Genomic DNA, 22650 nt, shown 5'->3' on the forward strand with positions numbered 1-22650 from the left:
AGTGTTATATGACATGACTATATCTCCAAATACTACACTTTGAGATTGGAAACACTTAAATCTAGAAGGAAAATTACCATATAAGTTACTATAAACAAACCAGTATTATAGAAACTGAGGAGGCATTCTTACATCATTTTATTGATACTGAATTAATTTTTATAGCATTTTGAAGACAAAGTGATATACTCATAGTAAATTAAATATTACTAGATAGAGAAAAAAGCCTGGATCTCAGACTCTCCCTGCCACTATACATAAAATTCTGTTCTATTTCTTTTGTTTCTATTGTCTATAGTGATATTAAAAAAGGATGTTGGACAATCTCAGTGGCAAGGTGTGAACTACAAAATGCAGATCAATTACATTCAGAAAAAAGTATTCAGTGATTGCTAAAACTGAACTTCATCCTTTAGAAACAGTTAAGTCTATGGCCCATGGGCCAAGAGGAGAAAGGAGGTCTATACAACTGGATTAGGGCATTCTGCTATGAAGTTACAATGGCTCATGTAGCCAGAAGCAGTGTACGAGTTCAAATTCACTATATCTTCCCAAAGACACCTGACTGATGACCTTAAAAAAAAAAAGCCCACAGCTACTACTTGCCCTTACAAAAATCTACTTACCCACTCACTTTGGGCACATTTTTAAATGAGTAATCTTTTGGGTTTTAGCATATTAAAGACAGGCATGTAGATGATGTGCCTGAATAAGAAGGACTAAGATCAATTTTTAAGGCCTCTGTACAAGAGTAATTAAAGACTGACAGAGGATTATACAAAAGAACTAACATACTCCTTTGAGCCTGTCATTTGTCCATCGCATAAACCCCTAGGTGCATTTACAACAAGTCAGTTTGCACTATGGTAATACAAATAATAAATAGTTGTAAGTGTTATGATGCCAATAACTAGCTATAAGGACGCTCCAAGCTTACAGCTACAACAGGAATGATTAATGTAGAGGCAATGTCTCAAACCAATAACTAGAACCATCTCTAAAAAACACAACTTTCCCCACCTGCCAAACTCATTTGAAGGCTTGAGTAAACAAATCGGCTTTCACTATGCCCTGATAATCAGACTACTGACCAATGTGGGAAGCAAGCTCCAAAGTTAAGGGCAGCCCATAGAAAACACTCTGCCCACATCTAAGACCTTTCAGAATCAAAGACTAAGGGTACATCTTCACTACCCACCGGCTCAGCAGCTAGTGATCGATCTATTGGGGATCAATTTATCGTGTCTTGTCTAGACGCGATAAATCGATCCCCAAATCAACGCCTGTACTCCACCTCGGCAGGAGGAGTAAGCGGAGTCGATGGGGGAGCCACCGCGGTCGACTTGCCGCCGTGAGGACGGCCAGGTAACTCGAACTAAGATACTTCGACTTAAGCTATGCGAATAGCGTAGCAGAAGTTGCATATCTTAGTTCGAAACCCCCCTCCCGCCGGCAGTGTAGCTCAGGCCTAATTGGGGTAACTGGTTAGGCTTGTAGGCTGATCAGCTAATATACACTCAAGGATTCTGGACCCACATTGCTTATTGAAAGAAATGTGACTCAATGTCTTCTTAAACAATTTATTAAACGAAATAAAAGCATAGATATCACTAAAACTAGGCTACTGTTTGTAATGCTAAACTAAAAAACAATACAATTGTCCAATCAAGATGAAATCAGAGTTAGCATCAATATTGGATTCATATTAAATCACATTTGATGAATTATCAGCATAATACAACAAATAACCCTTATAAATCTTAAAGAAAGCAGCTAAGGAGGTGACTGTCTATTTATTATAAACTAAAGAATTTTATCAAAGTGAATCAAATCAGAACTTGGAGCTGGTTAAATATTTTAACACTGAAAAAAAAAGTATCTAATATCGGAACCATTACCTCAGAACCAGTTACAAAACTTCCTCCTGGGACAACCTGTTTGGCAGTTTACAGCTGACAGTTTTAAGTTTCTTGGGACTCTCAGAAGATAGCACATAGTCTAATTATCTTTATGAGACTGTGTTGAGGGCTATTTAAGTTAGGGTAATTTTCTAGTGCCTTCCCTGCGCGGACTTTACAAGTGCTCATGCACGCTATGCACACCATCACACCCTAAAATTAAAGAATAAAAAGGCTGGGACACCTCTCAGCTAACAAGGACAAAAACAGAAAAATAAGGCCAGGTCTACACGACACAGTAAGGGTGACAAAGTACCTTGAGTTAACCTAGCTGCGCAAGTGTCTTCATTTAAATTTGGCTCCCGCTGACCTAAGTGCCTCTCTATGCTGATTTAGTAATGCTACCTCCACGAGTGGTATAGTGCAGTGGTTTTCAACCTTTTTTCATTTGTGGACCCCTAAAAATCTTCAAATGGAGGGCTTTGGAAATCAGTCTGTGGACGGCCAGGGGTCCACGGACCACAGGTTGAAAACCACTGCAGTAGAGTCATAGTCTATGTAATTAGGTCAACAGGTCAGTGTTGAAACTCAGGCTACATCTACACTACAGCCTGCTGTAAAGATCCAGTAAAGACCCGCTAAATCGACAGCAGATCACTCTCCAGTCAACCCCTGTATTCTACCCCCGACAAGAAGAGTAAGGTAAGTCAATGGGAGAAACTCTCCCATAGACTGCCCAGGGTGTAGACCCCATAGTAACTCGACCTACTGTACGTCAACTCCAGCTACGTTATCCATCTAGCTGGAGTTGCGTAGCACAGGTCAACTTACCGTGGTAGTGTAGACATCGCCTGCGTTGCTTATGTCAACTGTTACTGGCTTTCAGGAGCAGTCCCACAATGATAATACAATTAATACATGCACGCCTGGTGAAGACACGCACTGCAGACACAAGGAGTCAAGCGTGCACACACAAGCAATTTAATAACTGCGGTAGCTCTACGCCGACACAAGTTAGGTAAACATAATTTTGTAGTGCAGACATAGCCTAAGATAACAGGTGGTTCAAAACTCTTCAACTCTTATAATCTTATACATCAAGTTCCTTTAAAACTCAGCAGCAATTTACTGCTTAAAGTCCTTTAAATTAAATACAAAAAATATTAGATTATAAATGTAGGCCTTAGCATAGGCTGTCAACTTCATACTTTAAACAGTTTTTTAAAAATCAATCTGTATTAATGTAAATTTTAAAAATAAATTTTTATCAACCCTCCGAGTGAAAGGGTGACCGTCACCAGTGTATTGAAAGTTATGCACAAAGTCCTACAAAAATAATTTAAAGGACCCTGGCAACTAACAGCCACTCAATATTCATCAATCAAAATTAACATATTTGAACATGTGACCAGATATCATTGTCTTAAAAGTAATGTAGTTTTTTTTTTTTAGGAACTGGATGTTGGATCAAACAGCTTATCTTTAGAAGTTTCCATCTTGATAGAAAAAAGGTACTGCAAAGCTTTAAGATAAAACCTATTTACAATAAAAATAGAGTTTGTATCAGGTCTGTATTCCCATATATGCTATTTCTCTCACAGGTCTATTAGCAAGAATCTGTTGACCTTAACTGCCAAAGAGGGGCACAGAGAAAGGCAGGTCTCAATTAGCTTTCACCTCCTAGGGCTTTATAGATCAACACCTTAAATTGCATCCAGAAGTGAACATGCAGCCAGCGCAGCTTATGTAGCCTTGGTAAGCTATTAAACATCAAATGTCAACAGCACACTATTTAGTGCAATGTTTTGAATGGAGTCCCTCCCGCTAGCCTTGCTAAGCTGTGAGCTATTACATAGCCACAGTTTGCTTGTGTAGCCCCATTTAGCACCACTGTAATCCAATCTGGAGGTCATTAAAGCAGGGATAACTAGGCAAAGGGCCATACTTGAGGGAATGATCACAGTGCTCATACCAAGTACAGACAGAAAAATACTTTGGCCGCTGAAGCAAGCTGGAACACCAGGAGAAAAGGGGAATGCAAGAGAAGCCCTAAATCATGAGCCTTCTTAAAGCAGCAGCAAAGCCCTTCATTATTATACCGCCCCATGCACCATCCCTGCCTTACTGTTAAGCTACTCCACTGAAAGCCAATGTCAAGCTCCAACCAGGTCATATTAATCCAAATGCCTATCCCGGACAGACAATGGGAATGTAGAGCCATTACACTGGATCAAATTAAAAGGATTTGTAGAATTTACTACCTATGCCAACCGTACAAAATACATAACAGGAGGTATGACAATACAGTGCTATGGAACACTAAGATAGCCCTTAGGATTAGGAGTTACACATCTGTGCCTATGGTATCTCTAAAAAAAAAGCAAAGAACAATCACTTGAGTGATCCAGTCTACACTTCCACTGCCTGAAAAAGTAAACAGCAACAACGAAGGCTGTCAATTGATTTAAGAGTCAGTCTGTACAACTATCCTTTGTCCATCACTAGCAGAAAACCAATGAACAAAACCAATAGAGATTTGGCCTGAAACTGTATATGGAAAAGCACAGGGGGAGGGAAATCTGAGGACTTCAAATATTGCCAGAGCACAGGTAATCCACCATCTCCAATGGGACTGAGCAGATTTTGGGGGTCCTGATTTGACCATTCTCCCCTTCTTTACAGCTAGATAGGAGGGGGTTTGAAAATATTTCTGCTGTAACACAGGGTCTTGGAAGGAAAGGTTAAAAGCCACTGCATGCAAGTCTATCCCTGACCCTCCCAATAACCTCATCCTAAGGGTATGTCTTCACTAGCAACGTTAAACTGCTGCCACAGCTGTGTAGTCACAGCCCCAGCACTGGGAGAGAGCTCTCCCAGCATTGTTTTAAAAAAAAAAAAACAAGGGTTGTGGCTCCCAGTGCTGGTGAACTGTCTAAAATGCCACTTTACAGCGCTGCAACTTTCTAGCTCAGGGGGGTGAACCCCCCCTTCCGCCGAGCGCTGCAAGTTTCAGCACTGTAAAGTGGCAGTGTACACAAGGCCTAAGCGGAGCTTCGGGGAGGGACATAGTAAGCAAGATCACGATCTAGGATGTTTCTTGATCAAGGGCCTAACAATCACTCATTTGACAGACACTGGCACCTTGCGCTTCCCTTAGAGGGGATTGGTTATTTCCTCTAAAATCCTACAAGCCTAGGGTGTACAGATCTAGTCCACTGGCCACAACCAATATTCTCCAAGCACCTGTAAAATTTCAGTAAGCCAAACTGGCCAAAGCTCACCCACAGTCAATGCACTGTTTGCGTCCCCACATGAAGACAGTCCGCAGCTGAAGCGGAGCAGTTGCCTCTGGGATGTGGGAGGGGATGAAAGGTCATCAAAACGAGAAATGCTTGAGGTGGCAACTCATTCACTAAACCAGGGGTGGCCAACCTGAGCCTGAGAAGGGGATCAGAATTTACCAATGTACATTGCCAAAGAAATAAATCAGCAGCCCTCATCAGCCCCCTTTTCCCCCACTCTGCCTTTCCCAGCACCTCCTACCTGCCGGCAGCCTTGCTGATCAGCACCTCCCCCTCTTCCTATGCCTCCTTGCCCGCTGCGATCAGCTGTTTCGCCCTGTACAGGAGGCTCTGGGATGGAGGGGGGAGGAGCAAGGGTGCAGCAGGCACAGGAGAGGGAGCAGGAAGGGACGGGGGCCTTGGGGTAAAGGGCTGGGGTTGAGCAGTGGAAAGTTGGTACCTGTAGCTCCAGCCCCGGAGACAGCTCCTATGCAAGGAGCCACATATTAACTTCTGAAGAGCTGCATGAGGCTCCGGAGCCACAGGCTGGCCACCCCTGCACTAAGCAATGCTGCTATGCTAGAGAAATTAATTCCCACTGCATTTTAAATTTTCTGCCTCTGCCCCCATTTGAATTTCAGGATCTTACGTATGCTCCGTATTTTGTATTAAATTAGTGTAAAAATGACCTAGGTCATGTAGCATGTTGTATATTTCAGTTACACACCAACCTTTAACAGGCCTTTCCTTCTCTTCCTCTCGTCCCCCTCCCCCTGCAAATAAAAGAGGTTGAACCATCATACTCTTCTAGAACAAAGACCTGCCTTGGCTAAATTACACCATAGTGAGGTGGAAGTAGATTTTCTGCCTGCCACTGTTAGTGGATGTCAACATGAAAGTCCAAGATGGAGAGAAAAGATGGCAGTATTTATAAAGATTCATAAGGAGAAAAGACAGTAGGTAGTATCATTGCACACGCAGTGTTTCCTCAAGGCTTGAAGATACAAACCTAATGGATGGAAATAATATATTTCAGGTTCTTTTTTTCTTAATGTAAGAAAGAGACTCAGCTAAATGGAACTGGAAGGCAAATAGTCAGGTAAACTGCTGACTGCTCTCTAGCCCCCAAGCAGGGAGGCATTTTCATGGGACAATCAAGTCTCTTTTCCTGTTCCCATTATGTTATATGTGGAGGATGGTCTTGTAGCTCACACATGATAGGGAATCCTGGCTCTGATGGACTTGTGACCTTGGGAAAGTTACTACTTCTCTGAGCCTGTTGAATTCTGTAAGAGAAGGATAATATTTACCTATCTCACAAAGGGGTGCTCTGAAGATTACTAATGTTCATAAAGCACTTTGAGATCTTGGGAAAAAGAAAGTATTTTAATTTTGTTTCAGACTAAATGGTTGACAGACAAGGCATTAGCACAAGGAATATGAATCAGGTATGCCCCAGTTCTAGTCATCATTAATACAGACACCTTTGATTTTGGACGAGACTTTTCATCTCTATGCCTGTGTCTTCATCTATAAAATGGTGAAAATACCATCTGCCTCAGAGAAGCACTGAGAGATTAGCTATGTTAATAAAACACTGAAAATTAAAAGCTCTATGAAAGTTCTAAATCACTGTTACTTAAAGGAGTGAAAATGTGTGGATAAAGGACATCAGCTACAAAATAACTCGCTTTTTTGAAAGAAACCTTTAGAAGATTCCTGCAGTAGGTTCAAATGAGGTCATCTTACATATAATGCAATTCTGATATTCTGGTGCTAGTGATGCATCAGTGCACATTCATCCAATTTATTCTCCAAAGTTCTTTATATTTTAGCAATATGTATTTAAGAACTGCATGTCAAGGGTTCTTTTTCCCAAGGAAAGGAAAAAAAACCTGTCAGAACAAATTTTCTTTCTAGTTTGATTTTCCTCCACTACACAAATAAAAATATTGTTTAACTACAGCAAGGGGGAGCCCAGGTTTCAAGAGTTTGCTTTCTGTTCAGCTATATAACAATTTACTACAGGGCTTCTTTACTTTCCAATTCCTGTGCAACTGAAATTGTGTTTCATTGCCTACACTGCAAGGTGACACCACCAGTTTCTGGCTCTAGTAACCAAGTGCCATTGTTTTATTTCCCACTTTAAAAAAAAATGCATTATTTAGGACTTACACTATCTTTTTTTTTATATATAAAATGATGCTAAGAAGCATACATACCTCCAACAAATAACCACATTAGCTCTTCTTTTCTTGCATAGAAGTGCTCGCAGTTATAATCCAAAAATCTTCAAAAAAAGTTTCATTTTAAAAAGTTGGAGATAAATTCCATCGGAAATAGGACACAGTCTGAGGTGTGGGTGTAATTTGCCTTCTAGATTTGTAGACAGCTGTAGTTAATACTTTAGGTCAGTTTCAGAGCAAACCTCCACAAAAATGCTTCTTTGTACAGGAATAAGACCTGCTGGAATTAACAAGCATAGCAAGAAACAGAAAAATTATTAATAGCTGATGGCTGCTGTTTCACAGACATATACTCATGCTCTGCTAAGTCAAAAAGTCTGATGCAGAGGAAAGAGAATTAACTATTACTTGGAACACTGAGCTTTTGACGTAAGTGCCAATGCCTTGTTAAAAACAACACCGGACTCGTTGTTTTTGTGGATACAGACTAACATGGCTACCCCCTGATACTTAATGCCTTGTTAAACACCACCACATTTGAAATCAAAGACAGAAAAAGAATCCATTAAAATTAACACCCAAGCCAGTCACTTTGAGCTATCAATGTAGAGATGGTGAAGTAGGGGGTGAAGAGTAAAAGTTCTTTAAACCTCAAGAATTTGTAACTATTATGGACTGTGTTACCATCATAGCACAGACTACCTTGTTTCATGGACACGTAAAAAGTGTCTCTGCTTCAAGGAATCCAAGGCCCAAAATGTTCATAATTGCATGTGCATAAATATACAGAACTATACTGTTTGCAAATGTAATTGTGGTAAGTGCTTGTGTAAATTATGTACACCTATTTTTTTAAAAAAAATCTAATCCTAAACAGTAACTTAAAAGTGAAAGATCAGATCAGACTGCCCTGTAAGAACAACTTGTTTGTCCTCTCCCTCCCCCCTTTTACAGATTTGAAAGTTTTACCAGAAACCTGTCAGAACCCAATAAGGAGAAAGAAAGCGTCTTGTCTTTCATCCATGCTTATGAGACCCTGGTGAAAAGCCCAACCCTTAGTCCTCAACCTAAGCTGCCTGGACTCCTACTAACATACTGCCCTGAACTCTGCTCAAAGTTTAACCTTTTCCAGTCTGATACATTTCAAGTCTCCCTCCACACCACTGTTGGGAGACTATTCTATCTTTTACCCCACCCTCTCACCATACCAGTGGCGTCTAATTGTTGGGGTGTTTCCCCTATCCTTCCTCTTCTGCCATCTCCATTTTTGGAGTCTCTCCCCCTATGAATAGCCTGAGTATCTGTTTCTGATCAGCTCTGCCAAACACCAGCAAACTGGAGACTTATTTTTCAGGACTGCCCTTAGGGTTCTGGACAGCAGCCATGAAAATGACCAGAGATTTGTCAGTTTCAGACCACTGAGGCCTGAGAAAGCTATGAACAAGCCACTGAGGCACTGAACTGTGTGCCAACTCAAATAGCACTGCTTCAGTTCATATTCCACAGGATTTAGCAGATATAGGATGAAATATTCTACTTTGGAAAAATTGTTCCCCTTTAGAAAACTCATTTACAATCTATCCTGAAAGGGAGAGATTCAGCTGTATAATTTCCATTAAGCAGACATACAGATAAGCTTTCTGCACACTGTTTTAAAAGCATTTCCTCCTTCATGTCTAAAGGATTGAGCCCACATAAACAGGGATCCAGGCTCTTGGGCAGCCATTCCATACAATCCCTCAGAATCATACTATAAAAAGCCTCATTATATACTAAGGAATAGCCTACTACATTATAAAATGATCACTGTCCATACTGCTGAGTGAAATAGTAAACAATGGAAGTCAGTCCCAGCATGGGTATGACCTGAGACTCAGCATATGATGCCATATCACACAAGTACTCAAGAATTTCAGTCTTGTTACTGAATTTATTTGCTTTGAACTATAGATTATTTACAAATTTCTGTATCTAGGAACCTCCTTGGGTTTTGTTTTATTTTCTCCTAGCAGCATGTTAAAGGAAAATAATTCAAAAAGAATATACAAGAGTGTTACTATGTACTGCTTGGTGATATAAATTTCTTTCTAAAGCAGGAAAGACTTTGGCTGTATGCTCTTTGTATAAATTACTGACCTATCATTTTAACCTTCCTGACCAGATGATTAAGTCTGAGGATTAAAAATTCTTATTTTTTTTGTTGAACAGATTTGTAGTACAGAGACAATATCCAGTTTTTTTAAAACGGTTAGATTTTTCTTAATCTTAAACAAACCATTTAGACCATAGACTTGACGCAGAAACTTATTTTGGATCATGTATCACTGTTCCCAGGCTGCCAACTTTTACAGTAACTTTCAACTCTAAACTTTTTTCCTAATAGCTGATTTACCAGCCACTAAATCTTGGGTTTACAACAAATACTCATTTAACTGATGTGTGTGAATCTGCAAAGGTATGTGAAATAAGACATTTCTAATAAGAGAAAGGTTGAAGTTAGGGGATGGGGATAAAATTAGTTTCATGAAGCAGGGGGCCTGGATACTGGGAGAGTGGGGCTTGGTGGGATGGGGCTCCAGGTGTAGCTGGCTGGGGCTCAGTGGTGTGGGAGTCAAGGGGCTCATCGGGGTAGTCCAGTGCAGGGGGCAGTCTGGGTGCAGGGGTGGGGATCTGGATGCAGAGGGTGTGGCTCAGTGGGTTGAGGGTTCAAGTCGGGGGGGCTCAGCAGGGAGTGATCTGGGTGCAGGGGTGGAGGTCCAGATGCACGGGGTGGGGCTCTGCAGGGGGATCTGGGTGCATGGAGGTTCTGGATGCAGGGGGCGAGGGGGCTCAGCAGGGGTCTGGATGTAGGGAGAGTGAGGCTTGGCAGGAAGGTCCTCATCCGGGGGGGCTCTGGATGTAAGGGGTGAGGCTCAGTGGTGTGGTCTGGGTGTGGGGGAGGGAGGGGGGTCCAGATGCACAGGAGTTGGGTGGACAGGGACGCAGATTCCTGTACAGTGACCCCTCTTCTCCCGCAGCTGAGGAGTGGTAGGGGCAGGGTGCGCGCGCAGAGCTTTTTGCAGCTGGGGGAGGTTTCTGGGGGTGGAGCTAACCTGGCCCCAGTCCAGCTGCTCCTTGCAGGGGAAATGGAAATCCCAACCTCCCCCACCACCAGCCCAGCTGGGATTCGCAGCTGAGCCTGGTGCAGGGTAAGAGCAACAGGCCGGGGGCTCCCCACCCAGCTGTGATTTACCTCTCCGCTGGCTGCCCTGGGCACCTGAAATGATGCACCCGCACTGCTGGGGAGGGGTGCAGGACTGCTCTTGCGGCTTCCCTGTCAGAAAGTCATTTTTCTACGTGGAAGCAAAGAAATCTGCAGGGGACATGAATTCCGCACGTGCACAATGGCGCAGAATTCCCTCAGGAGTACATATGGGACCATAAATGAGGGGGTATATGCAAGACAGAGAAAACAGTGGGAAAAAGGAAAAGATCCTTCGGAAATCAGAAGAAACCCTTATGTAGTGTAGAAATCTAAGTAGTGAGTTTTAACTTTGGATGCTGATCAGTTTTACTTTTCAACTCAATTTTCAGCAGTGACTTACCTAACAACCACTATTCTGTAAGTGATCACAGCAAGATACAAACACCAAGTTCAACTACTTAAAGTGTGAACACTTCAACAGGAAGCTCAGTCACTGTGTAAATTTCAGAGACAGCCAGCCAAAGCAGTACAGTTAACCCATCTGTAAGCATTGCATAGTGTGCAACAATTCTCTCGGAATTTGTCTTCCACTGTGTTTGGAAAACTTCCAGCACATTTTCTGTACTACCACAGCCTACGTAAATACTACACTTCATTGAGATTCACTCACACCTATTGTAGGTCTGAAACATGAAGCATTTGAAATATGTATGACTTTAGCATACTTGCCAAAAACTAGTTAGTTTGGGTATTTTTAGTATATACTGTGTCTATTTTTCCAGCTGAAAAAAGTTACAATTAACATACAATGTATAGCCTGAAAAATGTACAGCCATCACTGCAATAGGAAACTTTACACCCTTTTAATTATTATTGAAGTAGTGTGAAGCCTTGGAGTCCTGTTTGACTCATCACCAAGCCTAGTCAGTCAGGGAGCATCAGTGACAAAAAGGATCATCTTCCACCTGTTTCCATGTATTTGTCACTTCCAGATTATACTGGCTCAGCGAACTACAGTAATTAAATTAGGAGGTGCTCAGAAACAAAACTGTATGATAGTTAAAAAGATGTCTATCAGGGGACTAACGCTACTACGCAGGAGGAGCAACAGAAACACCCCAGCAAGCGAACAAACATTAACATTTGGCTATGCCACAGCAAAAAAAAGGCATTGGGATTCCGACCAGGTCATATCAACCACTGGTCAATAGGTGTCCAATATAAACTGGAAGCCCCCACTCCATCCTCAGACTAATAAAAAAGAGAACCATTCAGCATCAGTTGGGTAGCTACAGCAAAGGTAGATGGTGTCTGCTGATTTGCTCCTTCATCACCCTTGTAACCTTTCCAAAGGAGAAGTGGATGCTTTTATGCCCCTGCTGCCAGCTTTGTGTGTATGGGATGGTCTCTACTACCTAACCTATGTTAACCTCCTTTTATGTCCCACTCCTACATGAGTAGCTTTACTGCTGTTCAAAGCTGCCTCAAAGTGAGATAGAGATGAGCTCAATTTCCCTGTCTCCTCAACTGTGACGCTATCGTGAACCTTGTTAATGCACTCTGAAGCAGCTTGAGGCCTGGTCTAAACTGGGGGTGGGAGGGTGAGCCAAGTTGGTCTAAGTTACGTAACTTCAGCTATGAAAATAGCATAGCTGAAGTCAACGTACTTAGAGCTACTTACCACGGTGTCTTCACTGCGGTAGGTCAACTGCTGCCGCTCCCCCGTCAACTCCGCCTATACTTCTCACTCCAGTGGAGTACCAGAGTTGACGGGAGAGCGCTCGATTTATCGCGTCTTCGCTAGACGCGATAAATCGACCCACAGTGGATCAATCGTTCTGGAGGTAAGTGTAGATATGCCCTGAAAGAGCTATAAGCAGCAATGGCAGCATTAGGTCACTATCATCTGTTCACAGACTCAGGAAGACCTTATTACAGTCATTCCCTTTCAGAGTGTTATAGAAACGGAAAGAGCTACAAATGTTTTTAAAACTTACATTCTGTTGAAATGGCTGGTTTAGCCTTCTGTATGTGCATCCCACTTACCAAAGCAAGCAGATATTTTAATTCCTGGTAGAGTGTTACTTTCCTCTTCTGCATTTCTCCTAACCTTCTCTCCGCTTCTCCCGTTTCCACTCTGGTGTTCACACCTTCACTCATGCAGTCACCCTATACAGTATATGCAACAGCCTTCAACTTCCTGTCGACCATGCAGCCTCCTCCTACTCCAAATCTCCACAAACTCAAATCCTCCCTTTGCTGCCTGTCAGTGCCAATGATTCCTCAACCTACTACATATGATGTGTTGCTCCCATGTTTTGTTTTTGACTGTGGAACCGTAAACTCTCTGAAGCAGGAACCTTGTTTTCATATCTGTCAGAAAACACTTGATTCATCATGTGTTTCAGGTGTTACATGCGTCATTGCAGCTATACACAATAGTTAAAACTGCCAACAGCCTACTCTAACCTGAATATATTTCAGAGTGGTAACCGTGTTAGTCTGTATCAGCAAAAACAACGAGGAGGTGCCACAAGGACTCCTCGTTGTTTTTCCTGATATCTTTATACACTCAGTGTGCTGAAACAACTGTCTTTCATGCTTGATCCCTTCCCTGAAAGTGATTTTTAAAACAATTACAGCCTATTTTTTTAATTCCTTGATGACTACCAATATATTGAGTGAGACTCCATTCAGTACTCGACTTCTTACACAAGAAATATAGTTAACGGGGGGGAGGGGAATGGACATACCCGCATGTAGCATTTAATTAGGGGTTGTCTACACCAGCACTGCAACTTTCGCGCTGCGGGGTGTGAAGAACACTCCCACCCCCGCTTCTGGAGTGCAGCAAGTTTCCGCACTGTAAAGTGCCAGTGTAGATGGTGCACCAGCGCTGGGAGCACAGTCGTGGAGGTGGGCTTTTTCAGAGCCACTTTAAAGCGCTGCCAAGTGTAGACTAGCCCGTACTAAAACCAGGGAAATCAGAAATTGTCACGAAGCTGGAAAAAAGCCAAATAACCAAAACATGTTATCTAGGCATTTGCAGAACTGTTGCTGCTACAGTATCTGAAGATACCACAGCACCACCACTGGCACGGAAGGCCCACAAAATATTCAAATTTTCTGTAGATTTAAGCAGCATCTTTCACAAAGGCATAGCAAAGCCCAGTTCGACACACAAAGGCCACTACTTTTCAACTATTAGCTAGAGAAGGTGGAGCTCAGAAACTCTGCCCCCACCAGTTACTTCCACTCTCTGAACCACATCCATAATCCACTGCTGAGTATAAGGAGCCCTTGCTTTTCCTTAGATTCACCTACACTAGCATCTGACTCACAGTTCTCCTCCTCCTACTCCCCCCAGCCTTATTCACTCCCTTCATTGCGAAATTCAAGACAGCTCCAAAACATAAAGGTGTCAAGCACAGATTTTTTTTTTTAAACAACCCCTCCCAAAAAAGGAGACGACAAACAAGAAAGTCGCTGCCCAGCACGTTTATGCTGAAACTTGATGATACAAACAGTCTCAGTTGACGTTTAACAACAAAACAACCTTACACAGTCCCATTTTTTCCTCTGCCCATTTAAAGCATTTGATTCTTGCTATGGGTATTCCACCCTGGAAAGCAAGAGCAGAGACAAGTTGTTTCCAATGGCAGGAAACACAGTGGGGTAGGATTAGAAGAGCCAGTTTGAACAACAGATTTAAGGGAGAAGAGGCAGTGACATTAAACTATTCCAGGATATGATTACTAATGCTGAGGGGGCACATCCCCCCACCCCAACACTGAGAAGTTGCTCCCTCCCTTTGACTTACTACTTTCCCCCCCAGACATCCTCCCCCTCCTCCAACTGGATGGAAGGCCTGTTCCTCCCCCACTCCAGAGCAGACAGTTTATTTTGGGGCAATGAGACCAGAGACCCTTAGGGCCAAGCAAGGGTGGAGGCTGGTAACAACCAGCTGGAAGGGGGATTAGTGACCTCCAGGAAAGAATTCACCCATCTGGGAAGAGAAAAGAAGTAGATTCAACCCCCAAAAGGAAGAGAAATGCGAGCGCTCAGCCCTGGGGAGGAGGAAGGGCAGAGGGATTCTGTGACAGAGACACAGAGCGGAGCATGGGCTCCAGGCCCTGTGGAATAAGTGGAGGGGGACAGGGATGGAGGGGAGCTCAGGCCCTGGGGGAGACAGAAGGATAGTTTGTGGGGACGGAAGGGCAGTTCGGGCTCCGGGGAAGGGGGGGATGGAAGGGCCCCAGGGAACAAGTGGAGCAGGAGGGAACCGAGGGAGCTCAGGTCCTGGAGAAGATGTAAGGGTCCCAGGGGGGTTGGGGAGAAGCTCAGGCCCCAGGGGGGACCGAAGGGGACCTCAGAGGGGATGTAAGGGCCCCAGGGTGGTGGGGGGGACAGGGGGAGCTCAAGCCACAGGCAGGACAGAAGAGGAGCAGGGGAGAACAGAAGGGGAGCTCGGGCCCCAGATATAAGGAAGAGGAGCAGGGGAGGATCCGAAGGGAAGCGAAGGGGGAGGGGGAAGGCGAAGGGGGAGCCCGGGCCCCGGGGGGGGGGGGAGGGGGGAGAAGGCGAAGGGGGAGCCCGGGCCCCGGGGGGGGGGAGGCGAAGGGGGGCAGAGGGGAGCTCGGGCCCGGGGGGGTGAAAGGGGAGCACGGGGAGGCAGAGGGGAGCTCGGGCCCAGGGGGAGGTGAAAGAGGAGCAGGGGGGGGCAGAGGGGAGCTCAGGCCCGGGGGAGGTGAAAGAGGAGCAGGGGGGGGCAGAGGGGAGCTCAGGCCCGGGGGAGGTGAAAGAGGAGCAGGGGGGGGCAGAGGGGAGCTCAGGCCCGGGGGAGGTGAAAGAGGAGCAGGGGGGGGCAGAGGGGAGCTCAGGCCCAGGAGGGGAAGGGGAGCAGGGGGGACAGAGGGGAGCTCAGGCCCGGGAGGGGGGAAGGGGAGCTCAGGAACCGGGTGAGCGGGGGGGGGGGGGACGCAGGGGCGCTCAGGAACCAGGGGTCGGGTGGAAGGGGAGCTCAGGCCCAGGGGGAGGTGGAAGGGGAGCAGAGGGGGCGGAGAGGAGTTCGGGAAGCGGGGGGGGGGAGAAGGGAAGCGGGGGGGAGAGCGGGGGGGGCGCGGAGGGGAGCTCGGGAACCGGGGGAGGAGGAAGGGGAGGGGAGTGGGGCCCGGGGGAGGGAGCGGGGGCCCCGGGGGGGGGTGGAAGGGGAGCGGGGGGGAGCTGGGGCCCGGTGGAAGGGGAGCTGGGGCCCGGTGGAAGGGGAGCTGGGGCCCGGTGGAAGGGGAGCTGGGGCCCGGTGGAAGGGGAGCTGGGGCCCGGGGGGGGGGTGGAAGGGGAGCGGGGGGGAGCTGGGGCCCGGGGGGGGGGTGGAAGGGGAGCGGGGGGGAGCTGGGGCCCGGGGGGGAGGGGTGGAAGGGGAGCGGAGGGGAGCTGGGGCCCGGGGGGGAGGGGTGGAAGGGGAGCGGAGGGGAGCTGGGGCCCGGGGGGGAGGGGTGGAAGGGGAGCGGAGGGGAGCTGGGGCCCGGGGGGGAGGGGTGGAAGGGGAGCGGAGGGGAGCTGGGGCCCGGGGGGGAGGGGTGGAAGGGGAGCGGAGGGGAACTGGGGCCCGGGGGGGGGTGGAAGGGGAGCGGAGGGGAGCTGGGGCCCAGGGGGGGTGGAAGGGGAGCGGAGGGGAGCTGGGGCCCAGGGGGGGTGGAAGGGGAGCGGAGGGGAGCTGGGGCCCGGGTGGGGGGGGTGGAAGGGGAGCGGGGGGAGCTGGGGCCCGGGGGGGGGAGGACGGAGGGGAGCGGGGGGAGCTGGGGCCCGGGGGGGGGAGGACGGAGGGGAGCTGGGGCCCGGGGGGGGGAGGTGGAAGGGGAGCTGGGGCCCGGGTGGGGGGGGTGGAAGGGGAGCGGGGGGAGCTGGGGCCCGGGTGGGGGGGGTGGAAGGGGAGCGGGGGGAGGACGGAGGGGAGCTGGGGCCCGGGGGGGGTGGAAGGGGAGCGGGGGGGAGCGGGGGGAGTGGAAGGGGAGCGGGGGGGAGCTGGGGCCCGGGGGGGGTGGGGGGGGGTGGAAGGGGAGCTGGGGCCCGGGGGGGGTGGAGGGGGGTGGAAGGGGAGCTGAGGCCCGGGGGGGGTGGAAGGGGAGCGGAGGGGAGCTGGGGCCCGGGGGGGGGTGGAAGGGGAGCGGAGGGGAGCTGGGGCCCGGGGGGGGGTGGAAGGGGAGCGGAGGGGAGCTGGGGCCCGGGGGGGGGTGGAAGGGGAGCGGAGGGGAGCTGGGGCCCGGGGGGGGTGGAAGGGGAGCGGGGGGAGGACGGAGGGGAGCTGGGACCCGGGGGGGGGTGGAAAGGAGCGGGGGGGAGCGGAAGGGGAGCGGAGGGGAGCTGGGGCCCGGGGGGGGGGTGGAAGGGGAGCGGGGGGAGCTGGGGCCCGGGGGGGGGGGGTGGAAGGGGAGCGGGGGGAGCTGGGGCCCGGGGGGGGGGTGGAAGGGGAGCTGGGGCCCGGGGGGGGGGTGGAAGGGGAGCAGGGGGAGCTGGGGCCCGGGGGGGGGGTGGAAGGGGAGCGGGGGGAGGACGGAGGGGAGCTGGGGCCCGGGGGGGGTGGAAGGGGAGCGGGGGGGAGCGGGGGGAGTGGAAGGGGAGCGGGGGGGAGCTGGGGCCCGGGTGGGGGGTGGAAGGGGAGCGGGGGGAGCTGGGGCCCGGGTGGGGGGGGATGGAAGGGGAGCGGGGGGAGGACGGAGGGGAGCTGGGGCCCGGGGGGGTGGAAGGGGAGCGGGGGGGAGCGGGGGGAGTGGAAGGGGAGCGGAGGGGAGCTGGGGCCCGGGGGGGGGGTGGAAGGGGAGCGGGGGGAGCTGGGGCCCGGGGGGGGGGTGGAAGGGGAGCGGGGGGAGGACGGAGGGGAGCTGGGGCCCGGGGGGGGTGGAAGGGGAGCGGGGGGGAGCGGGGGGAGTGGAAGGGGAGCGGAGGGGAGCTGGGGCCCGGGGGGGGGTGGAAGGGGAGCGGGGGGAGCTGGGGCCCGGGTGGGGGGTGGAAGGGGAGCGGGGGGAGCTGGGGCCCGGGTGGGGGGTGGAAGGGGAGCGGGGGGAGGACGGAGGGGAGCTGGGGCCCGGGGGGGGTGGAAGGGGAGCGGGGGGAGGACGGAGGGGAGCTGGGGCCCGGGGGGGTGGAAGGGGAGCGGGGGGGAGCTGGGGCCCGGGTGGGGGGTGGAAGGGGAGCGGGGGGAGGACGGAGGGGAGCTGGGGCCCAGGGGGGTGGAAGGGGAGCGGGGGGGAGCTGGGGCCCGGGTGGGGGGTGGAAGGGGAGCGGGGGGAGCTGGGGCCCGGGGGGGGGTGGAAGGGGAGCGGAGGGGAGCTGGGGCCCGGGGGGGGGGTGGAAGGGGAGCGGAGGGGAGCTGGGGCCCGGGGGGGGGGTGGAAGGGGAGCGGAGGGGAGCTGGGGCCCGGGGGGGGGGGGTGGAAGGGGAGCGGGGGGAGGACGGAGGGGAGCTGGGGCCCGGGGGGGGTGGAAGAGGAGCGGGGGGAGCTGGGGCCCGGGGGGGGGTGGAAGGGGAGCGGAGAGGAGGACGGAGGGGAGCTGGGGCCCGGGGGGGGTGGAAGGGGAGCGGGGGGGAGCGGGGGGAGTGGAAGGGGAGCGGAGGGGAGCTGGGGCCCGGGGGGGGGTGGAAGGGGAGCGGGGGGAGCTGGGGCCCGGGTGGGGGGTGGAAGGGGAGCGGGGGGAGCTGGGGCCCGGGTGGGGGGTGGAAGGGGAGCGGGGGGAGCTGGGGCCCGGGTGGGGGGTGGAAGGGGAGCGGGGGGAGGACGGAGGGGAGCTGGGGCCCGGGGGGGGGTGGAAGGGGAGCGGGGGGAAGACGGAGGGGAGCTGGGGCCCGGGGGGGTGGAAGGGGAGCGGGGGGGAGCTGGGGCCCGGGTGGGGGGTGGAAGGGGAGCGGGGGGAGGACGGAGGGGAGCTGGGGCCCAGGGGGGTGGAAGGGGAGCGGGGGGGAGCTGGGGCCCGGGTGGGGGGTGGAAGGGGAGCGGGGGGAGCTGGGGCCCGGGGGGGGGTGGAAGGGGAGCGGAGGGGAGCTGGGGCCCGGGTGGGGGGGGATGGAAGGGGAGCGGGGGGAGGACGGAGGGGAGCTGGGGCCCGGGGGGGTGGAAGGGGAGCGGGGGGGAGCGGGGGGAGTGGAAGGGGAGCGGAGGGGAGCTGGGGCCCGGGGGGGGGTGGAAGGGGAGCGGAGGGGAGCTGGGGCCCGGGGGGGGGTGGAAGGGGAGCGGAGGGGAGCTGGGGCCCGGGGGGGGGGGTGGAAGGGGAGCGGAGGGGAGCTGGGGCCCGGGGGGGGGGTGGAAGGGGAGCGGGGGGAGGACGGAGGGGAGCTGGGGCCCGGGGGGGGGTGGAAGGGGAGCGGGGGGAGTGGAAGGGGAGCGGAGGGGAGCTGGGGCCCGGGGGGGGGGTGGAAGGGGAGCGGAGGGGAGCTGGGGCCCGGGGGGGGGGTGGAAGGGGAGCGGGGGGAGGACAGAGGGGAGCTGGGGCCCGGGGGGGGGGTGGAAGGGGAGCGGAGGGGAGCTGGGGCCCGGGGGGGGGGTGGAAGGGGAGCGGGGGGAGGACGGAGGGGAGCTGGGGCCCGGGGGGGGGGTGGAAGAGGAGCGGGGGGAGCTGGGGCCCGGGGGGGGGTGGAAGGGGAGCGGAGGGGAGGACGGAGGGGAGCTGGGGCCCGGGGGGGGTGGAAGGGGAGCGGGGGGGAGCGGGGGGAGTGGAAGGGGAGCGGAGGGGAGCTGGGGCCCGGGGGGGGGTGGAAGGGGAGCGGGGGGAGCTGGGGCCCGGGGGGGGGTGGAAGGGGAGCGGGGGGGAGCGGGGGGAGTGGAAGGGGAGCGGAGGGGAGCTGGGGCCCGGGGGGGGGTGGAAGGGGAGCGGAGGGGAGCTGGGGCCCGGGGGGGGGTGGAAGGGGAGCGGAGGGGAGCTGGGGCCCGGGGGGGGGTGGAAGGGGAGCGGGGGGAGGACGGAGGGGAGCTGGGACCCGGGGGGGGTGGAAAGGAGCGGGGGGGAGCGGGGGGAGTGGAGGGGGGGGTGGAAAGGAGCGGGGGGGAGCGGGGGGAGTGGAAGGGGAGCTGGGGCCCGGGGGGGGGGGTGGAAGGGGAGCTGGGGCCCGGGGGGGGGTGGAAGGGGAGCGGAGGGGAGCTGGGGCCCGGGGGGGGGTGGAAGGGGAGCGGAGGGGAGCTGGGGCCCGGGGGGGGGGTGGAAGGGGAGCGGAGGGGAGCTGGGGCCCGGGGGGGGGGTGGAAGGGGAGCGGAGGGGAGCTGGGGCCCGGGGGGGGGGTGGAAGGGGAGCGGGGGGAGGACGGAGGGGAGCTGGGACCCGGGGGGGGTGGAAAGGAGCGGGGGGGAGCGGGGGGAGTGGAAGGGGAGCGGAGGGGAGCTGGGGCCCGGGGGGGGGGTGGAAGGGGAGCGGGGGGAGCTGGGGCCCGGGGGGGGGGGTGGAAGGGGAGCGGGGGGAGCTGGGGCCCGGGGGGGGGGTGGAAGGGGAGCGGGGGGAGCTGGGGCCCGGGGGGGGGTGGAAGGGGAGCGGGGGGAGGACGGAGGGGAGCTGGGGCCCGGGGGGGGTGGAAGGGGAGCGGGGGGGAGCGGGGGGAGTGGAAGGGGAGCGGGGGGAGCTGGGGCCCGGGGGGGGGTGGAAGGGGAGCGGGGGGAGCTGGGGCCCGGGTGGGGGGGGATGGAAGGGGAGCGGGGGGAGGACGGAGGGGAGCTGGGGCCCGGGGGGGTGGAAGGGGAGTGGGGGGGAGCGGGGGGAGTGGAAGGGGAGCGGAGGGGAGCTGGGGCCCGGGGGGGGGTGGAAGGGGAGCGGGGGGAGCTGGGGCCCGGGGGGGGGATGGAAGGGGAGCGGGGGGAGGACGGAGGGGAGCTGGGGCCCGGGGGGGGTGGAAGGGGAGCGGGGGGGAGCGGGGGGAGTGGAAGGGGAGCGGAGGGGAGCTGGGGCCCGGGGGGGGGTGGAAGGGGAGCGGAGGGGAGCTGGGGCCCGGGGGGGGGGTGGAAGGGGAGCGGGGGGAGCTGGGGCCCGGGGGGGGGGGTGGAAGGGGAGCGGGGGGAGGACGGAGGGGAGCTGGGGCCCGGGGGGGGTGGAAGAGGAGCGGGGGGAGCTGGGGCCCGGGGGGGGGTGGAAGGGGAGCGGAGGGGAGCTGGGGCCCGGGGGGGTGGAAGGGGAGCGGAGGGGAGGACGGAGGGGAGCTGGGGCCCGGGGGGGGTGGAAGGGGAGCGGGGGGGAGCGGGGGGAGTGGAAGGGGAGCGGAGGGGAGCTGGGGCCCGGGGGGGGGTGGAAGGGGAGCGGGGGGAGCTGGGGCCCGGGGGGGGGTGGAAGGGGAGCGGGGGGAGCTGGGGCCCGGGGGGGGGTGGAAGGGGAGCGGGGGGAGCTGGGGCCCGGGGGGGGGGTGGAAGGGGAGCGGGGGGAGCTGGGGCCCGGGTGGGGGGTGGAAGGGGAGCGGGGGGAGCTGGGGCCCGGGTGGGGGGTGGAAGGGGAGCGGGGGGAGCTGGGGCCCGGGTGGGGGGTGGAAGGGGAGCGGGGGGAGGACGGAGGGGAGCTGGGGCCCGGGGGGGTGGAAGGGGAGCGGGGGGGAGCTGGGGCCCGGGTGGGGGGTGGAAGGGGAGCGGGGGGAGCTGGGGGAGTGGAAGGGGAGCGGAGGGGAGCTGGGGCCCGGGGGGGGGGTGGAAGGGGAGCGGAGGGGAGCTGGGGCCCGGGGGGGGGTGGAAGGGGAGCGGGGGGAGCTGGGGCCCGGGGGGGGGGTGGAAGGGGAGCGGGGGGAGGACGGAGGGGAGCTGGGGCCCGGGGGGGGTGGAAGGGGAGCGGGGGGAGTGGAAGGGGAGCGGAGGGGAGCTGGGGCCCGGGGGGGGGTGGAAGGGGAGCGGAGGGGAGCTGGGGCCCGGGGGGGGGTGGAAGGGGAGCGGGGGGAGCTGGGGCCCGGGGGGGGGGGGTGGAAGGGGAGCGGGGGGAGGACGGAGGGGAGCTGGGGCCCGGGGGGGGGGTGGAAGGGGAGCGGAGGGGAGCTGGGGCCCGGGGGGGGGGTGGAAGGGGAGCGGGGGGAGGACGGAGGGGAGCTGGGGCCCGGGGGGGGGTGGAAGAGGAGCGGGGGGAGCTGGGGCCCGGGGGGGGGTGGAAGAGGAGCGGAGGGGAGGACGGAGGGGAGCTGGGGCCCGGGGGGGGGTGGAAGGGGAGCGGGGGGAGTGGAAGGGGAGCGGAGGGGAGCTGGGGCCCGGGGGGGGGTGGAAGGGGAGCGGAGGGGAGCTGGGGCCCGGGGGGGGGTGGAAGGGGAGCGGGGGGAGCTGGGGCCCGGGGGGGGGTGGAAGGGGAGCGGGGGGAGCTGGGGCCCGGGTGGGGGGGGGGGGTGGAAGGGGAGCGGGGGGAGCTGGGGCCCGGGTGGGGGGGGGGTGGAAGGGGAGCGGGGGGAGCTGGGGCCCGGGTGGGGGGGGGTGGAAGGGGAGCGGGGGGAGCTGGGGCCCGGGGGGGGGGGTGGAAGGGGAGCGGGGGGAGGACGGAGGGGAGCTGGGGCCCGGGGGGGGGGTGGAAGGGGAGCGGGGGGAGGACGGAGGGGAGCTGCGGCCCGGGGGGGTGGAAGGGGAGCGGGGGGGAGCTGGGGCCCGGGTGGGGGGTGGAAGGGGAGCGGGGGGAGCTGGGGCCCGGGGGGGGGTGGAAGGGGAGCGGGGGGAGGACGGAGGGGAGCTGGGGCCCGGGGGGGGGGTGGAAGGGGAGCGGGGGGGAGCGGGGGGAGTGGAAGGGGAGCGGAGGGGAGCTGGGGCCCGGGGGGGGTGTGGAAGGGGAGCGGGGGGAGCTGGGGCCCGGGGGGGGGGGTGGAAGGGGAGCGGGGGGAGGACGGAGGGGAGCTGGGGCCCGGGGGGGTGGAAGGGGAGCGGGGGGGAGCTGGGGCCCGGGTGGGGGGTGGAAGGGGAGCGGGGGGAGCTGGGGCCCGGGGGGGGGGGGTGGAAGGGGAGCGGGGGGAGGACGGAGGGGAGCTGGGGCCCGGGGGGGGGGTGGAAGGGGAGCGGGGGGGAGCGGGGGGAGTGGAAGGGGAGCGGAGGGGAGCTGGGGCCCGGGGGCGGGGTGTGGAAGGGCCCCGGGGGCGCGAGCGAAGCCGAAGCCCCTGCAGCCGGAGGCGGGAAGGGG

General features: G+C 56.0%; 1 protein-coding gene across 11 annotated transcripts in view; it reads right to left on the reverse strand.

Annotated features, from left to right (window-relative positions):
- Positions 1-22650, reverse strand: part of TMCC1 (transmembrane and coiled-coil domain family 1) — a 202349-nt gene that overhangs the window by 179584 nt on the left and 115 nt on the right. For 2 of the 11 annotated variants that reach the window (XM_073351267.2, XM_073351257.2), the window contains exons 2-4: positions 7402-7645; positions 5911-5952; positions 5180-5336 (exon numbers count right to left, since the gene is read on the reverse strand). The exons of 2 other annotated variants lie outside the window; for them this stretch is intronic. The gene's annotated coding sequence lies outside the window, so the exon portion shown is untranslated. Of the gene's footprint in view, positions 1-5179; positions 5337-5910; positions 5953-7401; positions 7646-13302; positions 13552-22650 lie in introns of all 11 variants that reach the window. 7 more of the 11 variants (XM_073351266.2, XM_073351256.2, XM_073351260.2 and 4 more) reach the window with 6 other exon arrangements.

This window comes from Lepidochelys kempii, chromosome 7 (genome assembly GCF_965140285.1).
Source record: "Lepidochelys kempii isolate rLepKem1 chromosome 7, rLepKem1.hap1, whole genome shotgun sequence".
Classification (NCBI taxonomy): domain Eukaryota; kingdom Metazoa; phylum Chordata; order Testudines; family Cheloniidae; genus Lepidochelys; species Lepidochelys kempii.